This window comes from Artibeus jamaicensis, unplaced genomic scaffold, assembly GCF_021234435.1.
Source record: "Artibeus jamaicensis isolate MK-2021 breed Jamaican fruit bat unplaced genomic scaffold, CSHL_Jam_final contig_311, whole genome shotgun sequence".
NCBI classification, from domain to species: domain Eukaryota; kingdom Metazoa; phylum Chordata; class Mammalia; order Chiroptera; family Phyllostomidae; genus Artibeus; species Artibeus jamaicensis.
Genome location: NW_026521717.1, coordinates 1,935,082 through 1,949,164, shown reverse-complemented (window position 1 = coordinate 1,949,164; position 14,083 = coordinate 1,935,082).

The window sequence follows — 14,083 nt, the reverse complement described above, 5'->3', positions numbered from 1 at the left end:
AATGTTATCTCTAGCAATTATTATCTCTGGTGCGAAGGGACAAGCAACAAACAAAGGAAAAAAAAACAAGTCATTCCCTGGGTGCTTTGCTATGTTTGAAAATAACTGCCAATTTCCTCTAACAATCTCATCACAATAGATGCTACTGTTTACTAATTCTTCACTATGAACCACACACTTTTTTAAATACTTTACATGTATTATCTCACTCATTCTTCACAGCAGCTGAGGTGGGTACTATAATTATTTTCAGTTTAGTGATAAGAATACTAAGGCACAGCTGAGTTAAATCAGCTACTCAATATCTCCAAGCTAATAAGTAACAGGACCATCACTAAATCTAAACAGATTGATCTCAGTGACTATTTTCTGTCTGAACACTCAGCTGCTTCCCAGAGATGGAAAAACATCAACCACAGTGGTGAAAGGATCTCTGTGTATTGCACAGCTATCTGGGTGAAGTTGCAGTTTGATTTAATTGCCAATTTGAGAGGGCTCTGTACTGAGATGCAGACATAGAAACCAGGCATGAAGAGCATCCAGGCATGCAGGCCATAAGGGCTCTGAGGACCAGAGATAGCCTTACACTGGCTCTGGCTCTGACTCCATAGCAGCTCCCAGGAACTACTCAGAGCCCCCAGGACTATTGTATATCACAAAAGTTCCCCATTAACACAAAAATAAGGAATGATTAGGATCATAATCTGAAGTTCTTGTCTGTAGATGGATTTTGAAAGAGTAAGGTGTGCAGTATCAGTAGCACCCCTAAGTAGCATCCTTTGATTCAAATGGAAATAGCATCCTTTTACTCCATTCCTTGAAAAGGCAGCAGAATTTAAGTGAAAAAGAAAGAAGAGACTTCTGCCAAGATGGAGGTATAGGTGGATGTGCCGTGCCTCCTCACACAACCAAGTTTAGGGACAACTAAATATTAGCATCAGAAAACACAACCAGAACACGGAAAACTGAACTTTTCGGAAGTCCGCTAACAACAAATTCTTCAGCCCGACCGGTAAGGGGCGAAACCGGCGTCTGGTGAGGAGTTGCAAAGGAGGGCTCGGTCGGAACCGGGCGCGGAATCCAGACACACGGGTTCCAAACGCAGGATTGGACCTAGTGAGTGACCGAGCACCCCACCGGGTGAGCGACTGCAGAGGAGACAGTGGGGAGGCGGTGCAGCGTGTTGACTGCGGTTGCCTAATTGCACGCGAGCGAGGGAGTGGGCGGTTGGACCGGCTGCGGCGGCGATAGAGGGTGCCGCCATTTCCCCGCTCTGACCATGCCCCCACATACAGCGTCACAACCCAGCGACCTGGGAGTCCAAGGCGCCGCTTCTCACATTTAAAGGGCCAGAACAGACCAAAAATGTCGCAGGAAGACCTCAAAGCCCCAGAGAAAAATCTAAGCGACGAAAAAATAGCAAAACTCTCAGACGCACAGTTTAAAACACTGGTCATCAGCTTCCTCACAGATCTGGTTGATTATAGCCACAAATTAGAGAAACATATGAAGGCTTAATTAAGGGAAATGAATGGAATTCCACAGGAAACCCATAGAGATGAAAAGGAAACTGGGACTCAAATCAATGGAGTGGACCAGAAGAAAGCAAATAATGGCCAAACAGAAAAGAGTCAAGGAGCAAGAATTCAAAGAAATGAGGAGAGTCTAGGAACCTCCAGGACATCTTTAAATGCTCCAATATCTGAATTATAGGGGTACCAGAAGGGGGAAAGACACAACCACCAGTGGAAAAACTATTTGAACAAATAATAAAAGAAAATTTCCCCAATCTGGCAAAGGAAATAGACTTCCAAGAAATCCAAGAAGCCCAGAGAATACCAAAAAAAGTTGGACTCAAGAAGAAACACACCAAGGCATATCATAATTACATTAGCCAAAATTAAAATGAAGGAGAGAATCCTAGAAGCAGCAAGAGCTAAGGGGACAATCACCTACAAAGGAGTCCCCATCAGACTGTCAGCAGATTTCTCAAAAGAGACCTTACAGGCAAGAAGGGGCTGGAAAGAAATATTCCAAGTCATGAAATGTAAAGACCTACAACCAACATTGCTCTATCCAGCAAAACTTTCATTTAGAATGGAAGGACAGATAAGGTGCTTCTCAGATAAGACCAAATTCGAGGAGTTCATCATCACCAAGCCCTTATTATATGAAATGTTAAAGGGACTTATCTAAGAAAAAGAAGTTAAAGAAACATGAACAGTGAAAGAACAACAAGCTCACAGTTATTAACAACCACACCTAAACGAAAGCAAACTAAAAGAACAGCTAGATCAGGAGTGGAAATATAGAAATGAAGATCTCAAGGAGGGTTAGCAACAGGGGAGTGGGAGGAGGAGATGGGGGGAGAAGGTACAGAAAATAAGTAGCATAGACAGTAGATAGAAAATAGATGGGGGGGCAAGAATAGCATGGGAAATATAGAACCTAGAGGACTTGGGACACATGGACATAGACTAAGGGGGGGTAATGGTGGGGATGGGGGGGCAGGGTGGAGGGGAATGAAGGGGGGAATGGAACAACTGTAACAGCATAATCAATTTAAAAAAAATTAAAAAAAAAAGAAAGAAGAAAATGTTTTCAAAAGCAGAAAATTTCAGTGCTAGATGAGAACTTCTGGGGCTATCCCCATAACAGAGTGATTAAGAGAAAAACCAGTTTGAGGCAGACTGGCTGGGTCCAGGGCCTGACTCCATTACAACTGAATAACCAGGGACCATAGACAAGGTACTGAAACTCTTTGTGCTTTAAGTGCAAGTAAGATGTCACCCACTTCCTAGCGCCGCCAGGAAAAGTGTATAGAGTTAACACATGTCAAGCGTTTAGAACACAGCCTGACCCTGGTTGTTCTAAGTATCTATATGCTATTATTATCTCTTCCTGGGTAGCAGGACATTGTTTGCCTTAACAGTTCCATTCCGGCCTTTCTTTTTTTTTCCCCAGGAAATCAGGGTGTGGTTCTAGGATCAAAAGCATTCAGAGTAACAAAGTGACTAACCATTCTGTCTAGAAGAAGGGCAAGTATTAGAGCTAATAGGCTGGCTAATAGTAATTCTAGAATAAATAGGCTACTTGTAACACCTGGAAACACATTAAATTTTATTATTTTTTAAAAAGACAACAAAATCATACTCTCTGACTTTCTGGTTCCTCATATTAGAAGAGGCTGTGGATTTAATTGGTGGCTCCAGTTGGGTCCCTGGTATTCCTCAGAGACATCCTAGGCCTCCTGAAAGGGATGTTAGAAAAACTGAGCAGGCAGGATGCCAGCCTTTCTTTAACCACAGAGGCCACAGTTGCGTCTGTTTTATGTATTATTGTTACAGAACAGAGGTCCAAGGCGGGGGGGCAATATTTGGCCCACCCAGGGATGCCAAAAACTGCTATAGAACAACAGGGGCCCCTCCTAAGGCTGGTATACCTAGTGGGCTCGTCTGTCCACTGCCAATTCAAAAGACATCTCTCAATGCCAGAGATTTGTGAAAAGGAAAGGGAAGGTTTATTTAAAGCTATACCGACTTAAAGTAGTGACCCGATGTCCCCATAAAAATATCAAAGTCCTTTAGGATAACCACAGATGCCCATAGCGCTTCCTTCTCCCCCTGCCTTAATTCGGGGTACCGTACCTCAGGAAAAGAAGCACACATCCGTGTTTCTAGGCTGCTGGCACCGTCAGCTGTGTCACTGTCCAGGAAGGATCTCTAATTACTCCAAAGCCATGTGGCACCTTCTCATGGTCCACTGGCAAAGAGTTCTTTGTACACATTTTTCCAGGCAAAGTCTCTCCTGCTTCCCAGGTGACATGGCCAAAAGGAGTACCCCAAAGCTGTGTGGGCCTCTTCTACCAAAGCTGCAGGGATCTGCACTCCACCAAAAGCATGTGGTTTTCTTTTTCACCTGGCTTCAGGAGTCCCCACTCTGGCAAAGCCGCATGGCTCCTCCTGCCACCTGGGCAAGTGGGGGGTCTTCACTCTGCCCAATTGCATGACTCTCCTACATTGGCAAGAGCGAGTCCTCACTCTGCCCCAAACTGCATAACTCCCTCTCCAATGGCTGCTGCGTCTGCATTTAAATCCCCAAGTAAGCCCTCCTTTGCAGCCCCATTTTCTACTCTTCCTACAATCGTCTACACCTGCCAGGACTCCCATATCCTTCCAGGTTTACTGGGCTGCCACAGTGTGTCTGGGCAGGTGTGACCCCATGGCATGGAGTCAATCAATTCCAAGCTCTCACACAGGTGCTCTAACTCAGAGGACCTCCCCCCTCCCCATTTACATACTGGGTAGAAGCCAATCCCTTCTCCCTGGCTCAAACCATGGCCACAACTATTTAACATATCTATGAAACCAGTTAAAAGTTATAGATATGTTAAGTGACCATTCCAGAGGTTAGCTGCCAAACTGTTGCTATGCAAAACAGCTCTCAATGGCCCTGCTTCATTTGTCCCTTCCCCCAACTGACACCTGGGGAGGAGTTTAAGGGGTGAGGACATCTTAATATTTCCTGGACATCTTGAACCCTGGACCCCACTCCAAATCCCTTTTTGGGGGGCCCTCTTGGCTGCACCCTGTTACATTATTGTAATTGTAAACACAAAATACCTATCGATGGAGTAGAGCTACTGGCCCTTGACTAAAAATGTAATCAAGTTTCTCCTGCAGTAAGAGAGTTCCTCCTGCAAGTTTCTCAAAGTTCCTCTTTTTGTAATTAATGGCACAGCCTTTAAAATATTATACCATTTTCTTTAATGAATGAAAAATCCAAATGAGCAAAATTTGGAAAGTAGCAGGGAGGGGAATGAACAAATTGGATTAATTTCTTTGCTGATATTAATTTAGTCCACAGGAAGAGACATGCTTTGCAAATTTAAGGTAGTTAAAATATTTTTTATCTTTCTTAGAAATTTAGGTAGCTCTACTATCATTGGTGTTTAGCTAGATACTAGCAAAGGAAAGAGAGCAAAAGGAACTGGACATTGAGCTTAATAAACTGGGAAGCAGTAGACTGCTTGGTTAGCCAGGAAGCTGGAGCTTCATACCCCAGGGGACTACAGCATTGTATTCCAACAAGAGGATTAACACTCCTCCCTTCCCCCCTCTGGTACCAGATTGCAAATTTCGAACAGGGGAAGGCAGGAAAGTGTATAATAGAAGTCAAAATGGTGCAGGGGGAGGTGCTTGACCAAAGAAGCTGCCAGTCTAGCCTGGAACAAGAAGGGACTGGTTGGGAGGTGGGCCCATCCAAAGCCTGTGGAAGCCTGGGAAGTTGATTGGTTCTTTTGAAAAGACACCTGGTGTGTCCCAAACCCAATCTAATATAATCCCAGGGGAACAAAGACATTCTCTCTCTCTCTTTCTCTCTTTCTTTCTTTCTCTTTTTCTTTCTTCCTCCCTCTCCCTCTCCCTCTCCCTCTCCCCATCTCTGTCCCTCCCTCCCCAATACGACCCACACTCACCTTCCCCCCCACCCCCACATTCATACATCCTCTCTCCACAGTCATGTGACCCTACCAGCCAAGTGGCCCATTGTCATGGGGACTCTACACCAGGCTCCAGAAGGGAGGCTGAATACCATAGCAGAGCAATGGACTGCATCAGAAAACACACACTGAGCTAGCCAGATGCTGGACTGGACTGGACTTTGATATGGCACAGAATCTCTGGACATTGACTCTATTTCTGACCCTGATTTTCCATGGCAGCACAGAAGGAGATGAGACATTGAAAACCCAGGGGGGCAGCTTCTGTCTCTACATGAATAAACCATCTTGCCACCCCACTATCTCTTGTGCGTAGGTCCTTGGAATGCTTTCTTTATGATAATGTGGAAGAACCTAATTCCCATTTATGACAACTTGATCTCAGAGAAGTACTTTCTCATGGCAAATGTATGTACTTGGTCCAACAAGTAGGTTTATAACTGCAGAGCCAACTCAGAATAGTCTTATCCAGTTTGATGAGTTGCTGAGTTGTTTTTCAGGGACAGCAGACCATGGCAATGGGTCATGCATGCACTTGAAGCATGGGCAATAGAGAAAACTTTGATCTCCACTGTACCTGGAACAAAAGTCTTATTCTCCCTCACCCCCCCCCATTGGAACCAAAGGACCAGAACATAACCAGAACTTGAACATTGGAAAATTTTCAGAAGCCAAGAGTCCATCTCCCAGAAAGACCTACTGTTGACACCCCTTTATTATAAATGGCCAGGTTCCGAGTTCCTTCAGTTAAAGTCTGCCCCACCAGCACTTCTTCATACCTGATCCCCCACCCACTTAAAAGCATTTAACCTAGTCCAGCAAGCAAGATGGATTTGAGGCACCTTTAAGTCTCCTATCTTCTCAGTTAGCACCTTCTCAATAAACCTTTCCTTACTCCAAATTCTGATGTTGTGAGTTTTGACCTTACAAAGCATCAGGTACACAGGTTTTGGTTAGGTAACAGATCCATTAGGGTTGACTTACTTATTAGACATAATAGATATAGTGCATAGCACCCATGATACTCTTAGGGTCCCAGGGAAATGCTTTAGTTTTTGTTTCTTCTAAAGCCAGAAAATAAAGTATTTTTATATAACAATGAATTCCTCTAGATTATATTCATCTTTGTACCAAAACAACTGTAAAGCCCTGGCCAGTGTGGCTCAGCTTGTTGGGCACCATCCTGCAAACCAAAAGGTCACCAGTTTGATTCCCAGTCAGAACACATGAATGGATTGTGGGTTAAGTCCCCAGTCAAGGCGTGTACAAGAGGCAACCATCAATGTTTCTTGCATCAATGCTTCCTCCTTCTCTTTCTCCCTCCCTTCCACTCTCTCTAGAACCAGTTTAAAAAATTTAACTGTTAAATGTAATCATTTATATTTTTATGAAGAAAGGAATCCACAAAGGCAGCATGCCAGTAGCCCGTTAATGCTATAATACAGCCCTCAAGCCTACAGCTCACAGGAGTAAGAAATCACAAAGTGTGCTTGATGTGCAGAACCCCATTCCAGCTCAGAATCTAATTTAAGTGCCAAATACCCACTTTGTGTCATGGGACCTAATCACTCCCTTTTTGTCCTGATGAATCCCTGGCCAGAATGTTAGAATTTTCCTGTTCAATCACTGGGGCTTATTAGAAATGCTAACTCTCAAGCCCCACCCAAGACCTAATGAATCAGAATCTAATCTGCATTTTCATAAGATTGTTTGTGCTTTATAAACATATTAAAATTTGTGAACAGCTGGATGAGGCCAAATGATTCAGATGGGGAGAAGTGCGAGTTATGGAGAGAAGTGGGAGTTATGGGGTAAACGGCTAACCCTAGGGCAAGATCAATGCCTGAGGATAACTTTGGATTTCCTGAAAAGGATAGTAGCAGCACAGGTAGAGAGAGGAAAGGCTAAGTGGGGAGCCAGGGAGGAAGTGGGATAGAATTCAAGAGAACCTGTAAGAGAGGTTTTGCTTTTACGGTGCTTTCCCCATTGGACTCTAGAAAAGTCCAATGGAGAAAGCCCTCTGGAAAAGGCTCTTTAACTTCTTCTTGTGTTTCAAGTCTAAACACCTGACCAGGCTGCACAATGGTGCTCCGAAGACTGAAGAGACAGCACAATAGCATCCATAGTTACCATGGTCTCCTGACCTGGGCCCAGGCAACAGCACTGCATCCCCTCAGATCCTGTGCCCAGAACTTCAAGGAGGTGACCAGAAGCAAAGAGAGCCCTGGTGCACTTGGAGCCAAAATCAATGCAAATGAGGAGACACCAGAGATCAGCTTCCTTTTCATCATACAAATAGGGTTATAAGACCAAAACACCTGCTTTCTCACCGTGTCCTAGAGAAAATGGAGGCAGATGCTAGCTCTTTGGTAATATTTCATCTATTTTTCTTCTTAAAGAGGTGGTTGAACAGTAATTCTAAATTTGAGGAACTCAATTTTCTTCCAGCTATAAAGCCCTGTTTCAGCCCTACTCTTCCCCATCTAGGAAGGTTTAGGGGCACTGCTCACAGCCTTCCTCTCTCCAGCTCCTAACCAGTTGAGAAAAGCACACAAGGAGCCTGAAGATGGTAAAAGGACAATACCAGCTTTATTACTAGTGAAGCTGAATGTGAAAATAAAATCAAATTTCCACATGCCCAGAAAAAGCCTGATTGTTATATACCATGATAGTAAGTAACACTCAGAGACTGCTGGAAACCTGTTCACATATCACCTCAGTGGAAGGCTTTTGAAGCACCTCACCTCAGTGGAAGGCCACCAGTAAATGTCAGCCCCTTACTCAAAAGTCAGGCAATCATAGACTCAGCCCAATAAATTTACAAGCTTCTGCAGATGAGATCTTCACCCCCTAAACTTCTGCAAATCTACCAGTCCATGAACCCTACACTTACGCTATAAAACCATATCAGCAATTTTATTGGCAGTATTCTCAGAAAGACTGTGCCTCCTTTACCATAGTTAACAATCAATTCAGTTTTGTCATTTTATTTCAAATATTGAGGGAGGTCACATCATCCTTTGATATCCTTTGATACCCTCTACGAATCCCTAGCCAGTTGCTGGTGGAGAAGTTTAGTTGGCTAACTATGTAGAGAAAGTGGCCACAGAAAGCTCTGGCAACCTCTTACTAATGCAATGTGCAGCAGAAAGGAGAAGAGAGATGATTGGAGGAAACCTGGTTTTCGCTGTCTGACTGTTTAAGGAGTAGAATGTCCACTGGACCCTCTCCATATAACTAAGCTTTCTTGGGGCAACCACCAATGTCCAGTGATATACTCAATCATGCCTATGTACTGAAGCCTCCATAAAAACCCAAAATGATGGGGTTCAGAGAGCTTCCAGGTTGAGAAATCAGAACACAACCATAGGCCACTCTGCTGGGACCCAAACTCCTCAGGGTCAGAAACTTCTTTGTTTGGGAACTCACCCTATGTATCTCTTCATCTGGATGTTGATTTGTCTCCACTAATATGTTTTTCATTAAACTAGTAATCCAGTGAATAAACTTGTTCCCTGAGTTCCATGAATTGCTCTAGCAAATGTATCAAACCTGAGGAGAGTCTTGGGAGCCTGTGAGTTATAGCCAGTTTGAGTTATAGCCAGAAGACTGGTAACAACTCTAGATCTGTGATTGCCATGTGAAGTGGGAAAGGAGGTAGTCTTTTAGGACTGAGCCCTTACCTGTGGTATCTGATGCTGTCTCCAGGTTGAGTTGTGGGATACCCAGCTAGTATCAAAGAATTTCTCAGTGGGGTGGAGAAAATCACTCACATTGTAATTGGTGTCAAAATGATTGAGAACCTGGAATATCCAGGTAGAGATGTTTTATAAACATGTAGAAATATGGAGATATAAATTTGAGAGATAGCATAGCAGTTTTAGATAGTCTGGAAAAAGGACAAAAGCAGAGATTGTTAGGGTGGGAGGGCATAGGAGGAAGCCCCAACTGGACTACAGCCAAGATGGCCCCCGGACTACAAATCAAGATGGCCGACGATCAAAATGGCTCCTGGAAAAGCCGGCTGACGTCCAATCAGAGAGCCAGAAGGGCTGGCTTTGCCAAAAGGGACATCCGCACAGCAACCTGAGTCCGGGGCCCACCAATGCTTTATAGCAGCTTTGTTCAAAGAGGACCAATCCTCAGCTCCCACTGGAAGCCAATGGAATTAAAACCCCACCATTTTTCCCATTCAGAGGATGAGCTTCTCTAATCTTTGAAGAGCGGGGAACCTCATTTGTACACATCTACCTCAATAAAGCTCTATATTTTGCCTACTTTTGTGGCTGATTGGCATTTTTTCCTCGGTGGAGCCTGAAATAAACCTTTTAGAGATATGGTGGAAGCATTTGGGACCAGCTTTGAGGCTGGTCAGAGCTTCACATGCAACTAACACTAGATACCTGCTTTGGGAATACTTTCTTAACTGAAGGAGCATCTTACCCACTTACACTTAATAGAATTTATGATATAATAATAATTATATATACATATACACATGTATATTTGTAGAAATCAAAACCTTTTCCTAGATCAATGTTTTCCATACTTTATTTAGGGAAAACTATTCTTAGCGAAATTAAGAAAAATAACATAATTCTATTATTTAGCTATTAGACACTTAAATGTGTCTCAGAGCCTTTGTCCCAGGGTGAAATGCTAAAAAGAGAATCTAAGTTTCTTAAGCATATTTGACAAAAAAAATCCTTTATTCCTGGAGCACTGATAACATCTCCTGAAACCAATGTTTTGCTGAGTAGTTTAGAAATCATTAATCAAGATTAAGGTACTAAAACTGATTCTGACCATCAGAATCAAAATGCAGATGCCTGCACCCCATCCAAGTGATGCAGACACTGGCTGGCAGTGTCCTCGTCCTCTCCAGCACTACCAAGTCCTGTGGAGGAAAAGGGACAGCATGGCTTTTCTCTCCAGTGGAGCAAAAGCCCTGGCCCTTGCTGTGATCGGCCTTTATTGGGTTTCTCGGCACATTACATGATGGTCCTCATTTCCTATGCACAGGTTGCTTTAGGTGGTTATCTTTTACAGGAAACAGAGGAGCCAATGCCACTAATCACATCACAGAAGAGGGATATTTGCAAATGAAAAAAGAAAAAGTGGTTGAACCAGTTACCCTAGTCCTTGGAAGGTTTAGCATGGATTTTAGGAAGTTACTTTGCAGTAAATGTTTGCCACTGGGGGCTGGGCCCACGCCATGTAGAATGGTCTCCTACACCAAAGACCTGAAGAATCCTCTTTTAACAAGATCCCCAGGTAATTCTGAATTGCAGTCATGTTTGGAAAAAGCTGGTCTAGAAAATTTATAAGACTTCTTAATAAAAAAAGGTTTGGCAAGAAGAATTTGGAAGAAAAAAGAAAAATATCAGAAATGTGTGGTAGAAATTGAGCAAATGAGGAAAAAGAAAATATCACTGAATTGATAAAACTAGATCACAAGTGACTTTATTGCATATTTTGGTCCATGTGAATTGAATTCTACCCATTTCTGTAACATAACTCTTACAGCTCTTCAGCATTCCACTTATACTGTTGCAGGAAAAGGAAGCAACCAGACACCGAGGGTTTCTGGAATACGAGGTTTATTAATGTGCACGGGCTCAGAGGAGTCAGTCTCCAAATTCTGAGCCCTGAACAAAGGGAAAGCAGCCATTTTTTAGAGCAGGGGGATAGATCGAGGGGGAGGCCTATCCTTCAGACCAAAGCGGGAGATAATTTACAAAAGCAGAAAGCAGAGCACTTCACTATCTCTGGTATGTAGGCGATAAGCTAGAAGAAACAAGGTAAATCACTGGGCTGTTAAACATCCCAGCTGTAAAAAAACAGTCCCCTAATTGCTGTGCTATATTTTAAAATGGCTATCAATTTCCCCCAACCATACAGTAAGTAAGCTGCAAGGGAAAGTTATGTATTACTATGAAAGTGTAAACAGGACCTGAACCTATTTCTTCCCTCTGATACAGGGTGCAGCCAAGGTGGGGGGGGGGGGGGGGCAAAAAAAAAGATTTGGAATGGTGTCCAGGATTCAAAGTGTATAGGAATATTGGAAGACATATAAGATGTCCTCACCCCTTTCCCCCACAGGTGTGAGTTGGGGGAAGGAACAAATAGAGCCAGGGCCATTAAGAGCTGTTTTGCATAGCAACAGTTTTGCAGCTAACCTCTGGAATGATTATTTAACATATCTATAACCTTTAACTGGTTTCATAAATATGTTAAATAGCTGTGGCCAAGCTTTGAGCCAGGGAGAAGGGAGTAACCGAGACATGGCAGCCATTGGAGAGAGAGCAGTGCGGTGTTTCAGCAGAGTGAAAGAGTACCACACAGCTTTGCCAGAATGGGGACCTCTGCAGCCGAAGTGAAGAAAGCTACACGCTTTTGGCCAGAATGTGGACCCCTGCAGCCTTGGTACAAGAGGCCCACATGGCTTTGGGGTGCCCCCTTTGGCTGTGTGGCCTGGAAAGCAGGAGAGACTTTGACTGAAACTTGGTACAAAGAACTCTTGCCAGTGGACCATGAGAGGGTGCCACATGATTTTTGGATTAACTTGAGAACCTGCACGGTGACACAGCTGACGATACCAGCGGCCTGAAACACAGACGTGTGCTCTTTTCCTGAGATACGGTACCCGGAGTTGGGACAGTGGGAGAAGGGAGCTCTGTGTGGGTGTAGGTGTATACCCTAAAGGACTTTGATATTTTAGTGGAGGCGTTAGGCCCGAATAGCATTAAATAAACATTTCTTTTCCTTTTCACAAATTTCTGGCATTGAGAGATGTCTTTCCAATTGGCGGTGGACAGAAGAGCCAAGTAAATATTAGTATTCCGTCCTTGGGAGGGGCCCCTGTTGTGTAGCAGATTTTGGCATCCCTAGGTGGGCCAAATATTGCCCCCCCTTGGACCTGTTGTTCTGTAACACCTCTACATTTCTTTACCTCTTCTGCCCCCCATTCCATTACTTGTCTGACTCATTTTCACCCTGCAGGCCTCAGCTCAAATGTCATTCCTCAGAGATACCTTCTCTGGCTTCCATAATGGTCTCCCTTAGTTACTGTAACAGTGATTAAAGTAAACATAATATACTAATCAGGTGGTAATTACAGAATTGTCTGTACTAACTTGTAGAAGATTCATTCATTAAAAGTTTCCTTATAAGTATTTTATAGACATTGCAGCTTCTGCTTAACCAAGGAATGACCATGACTACAAGATATTGGGCAAGTGAAAGCAACTCATATCAGAACCACCAGAAACACAGCCTGTTCCCAGATCTCAGCAGTGAAACTGCAGATGGAGCGATGAGACTATGCGACAATGCATGCAGGCGATCACATTGAAACCACCGAGAGCAGAGCTGAGAAACTGCACATCGCCAGAAATTCCTTAGTTCTCCTCCTTCTGTGTTTCCTTATATAAATTAGTCAGGAGGCCTGAGGTGCCAAGGTGGGTTTAAGATGAAAGTCCCCCATCTTCATGATTGCTGGCAACTGAATATCAAACCACTTTTCTTTACATCAGCACTGTCCTTTCGAGTACTGGCTTTTGAAGCAGTGGGCAGCCAGATCTGTGTTGTTACATTACCATCTTGTTCCCTTCTTTATTTTGTTTCATAACACTTTTAGAGAAAAATCATTTGTAAAGATAAACTCTAAAATACAACTGAGCATCTCTCAAAGAGTTGACCAACTCTTCATTTTTGTCATAATCTTGTTTCCACTGTTTCATCACCCTTCACTCTGCATCTTCAATTTGTGTATAGGCACTTCTCCCATGGCTTGAGCATGGATCTCCAGATCTCTAGGATTTGTGTCAAGCTGGGGTTAAAAATATTTCAAGCCACTGGCACTTCTGCCTGCACTGGCTTCAGGACTTGCTCTAACCACTGAAACTCAAGTTCCCCTACAGTTTCACTCCTCTGCCAGGGAAACTCAGTTTCTTTTTCCCATGAGCCACACAGGAAAGGAAAACTACCTTTTCCTCCTCCGTTCACTCTTCTTTCCCCTCTACTGCCTGATGTTCCAGACCAAGGCTCCAGCCTTCTCCTGCACAGCCAATAAAAGCTGCAGAAGCCCTTCCTATTCTCCCAGGAGGATCCAGGATCTAGTGAAACAATTTTGAATATGCAGTCAAAAGCGAAGATATAAGTCCTAATAATAAAGAATGTCAGCTTCCTCAAAATTCTGTTTACCTCATAATAGAATTTTGTTTGTGAAGATGAACACAGTAAAATGAAGTATAATTTTTATAAAATGTAACCTCCGTAACTTACAAGGGTAACAACCCAATCTTTTGTTGCCATCTTAGACATAGAGGGGGTACCTGCTTGATTTGCATATAATTTTTTGTTTGAGTTTTAAACCACATTCATTCATTTATTTATCATTGACACTATTTCAGATGCCCCCCATTTCACCCCCTTTACCCCCCACTACCTAGACCACCCATTCACCACATTGTTGTGTCCATAGGTTATGCTTATATGCACATATGTTCTTTGGCTAACCCCTTCTGGCCATCTCTACCCCTTCCCCTTTGAGATCTGTCGGTCTGTTCCACGTATCCATGC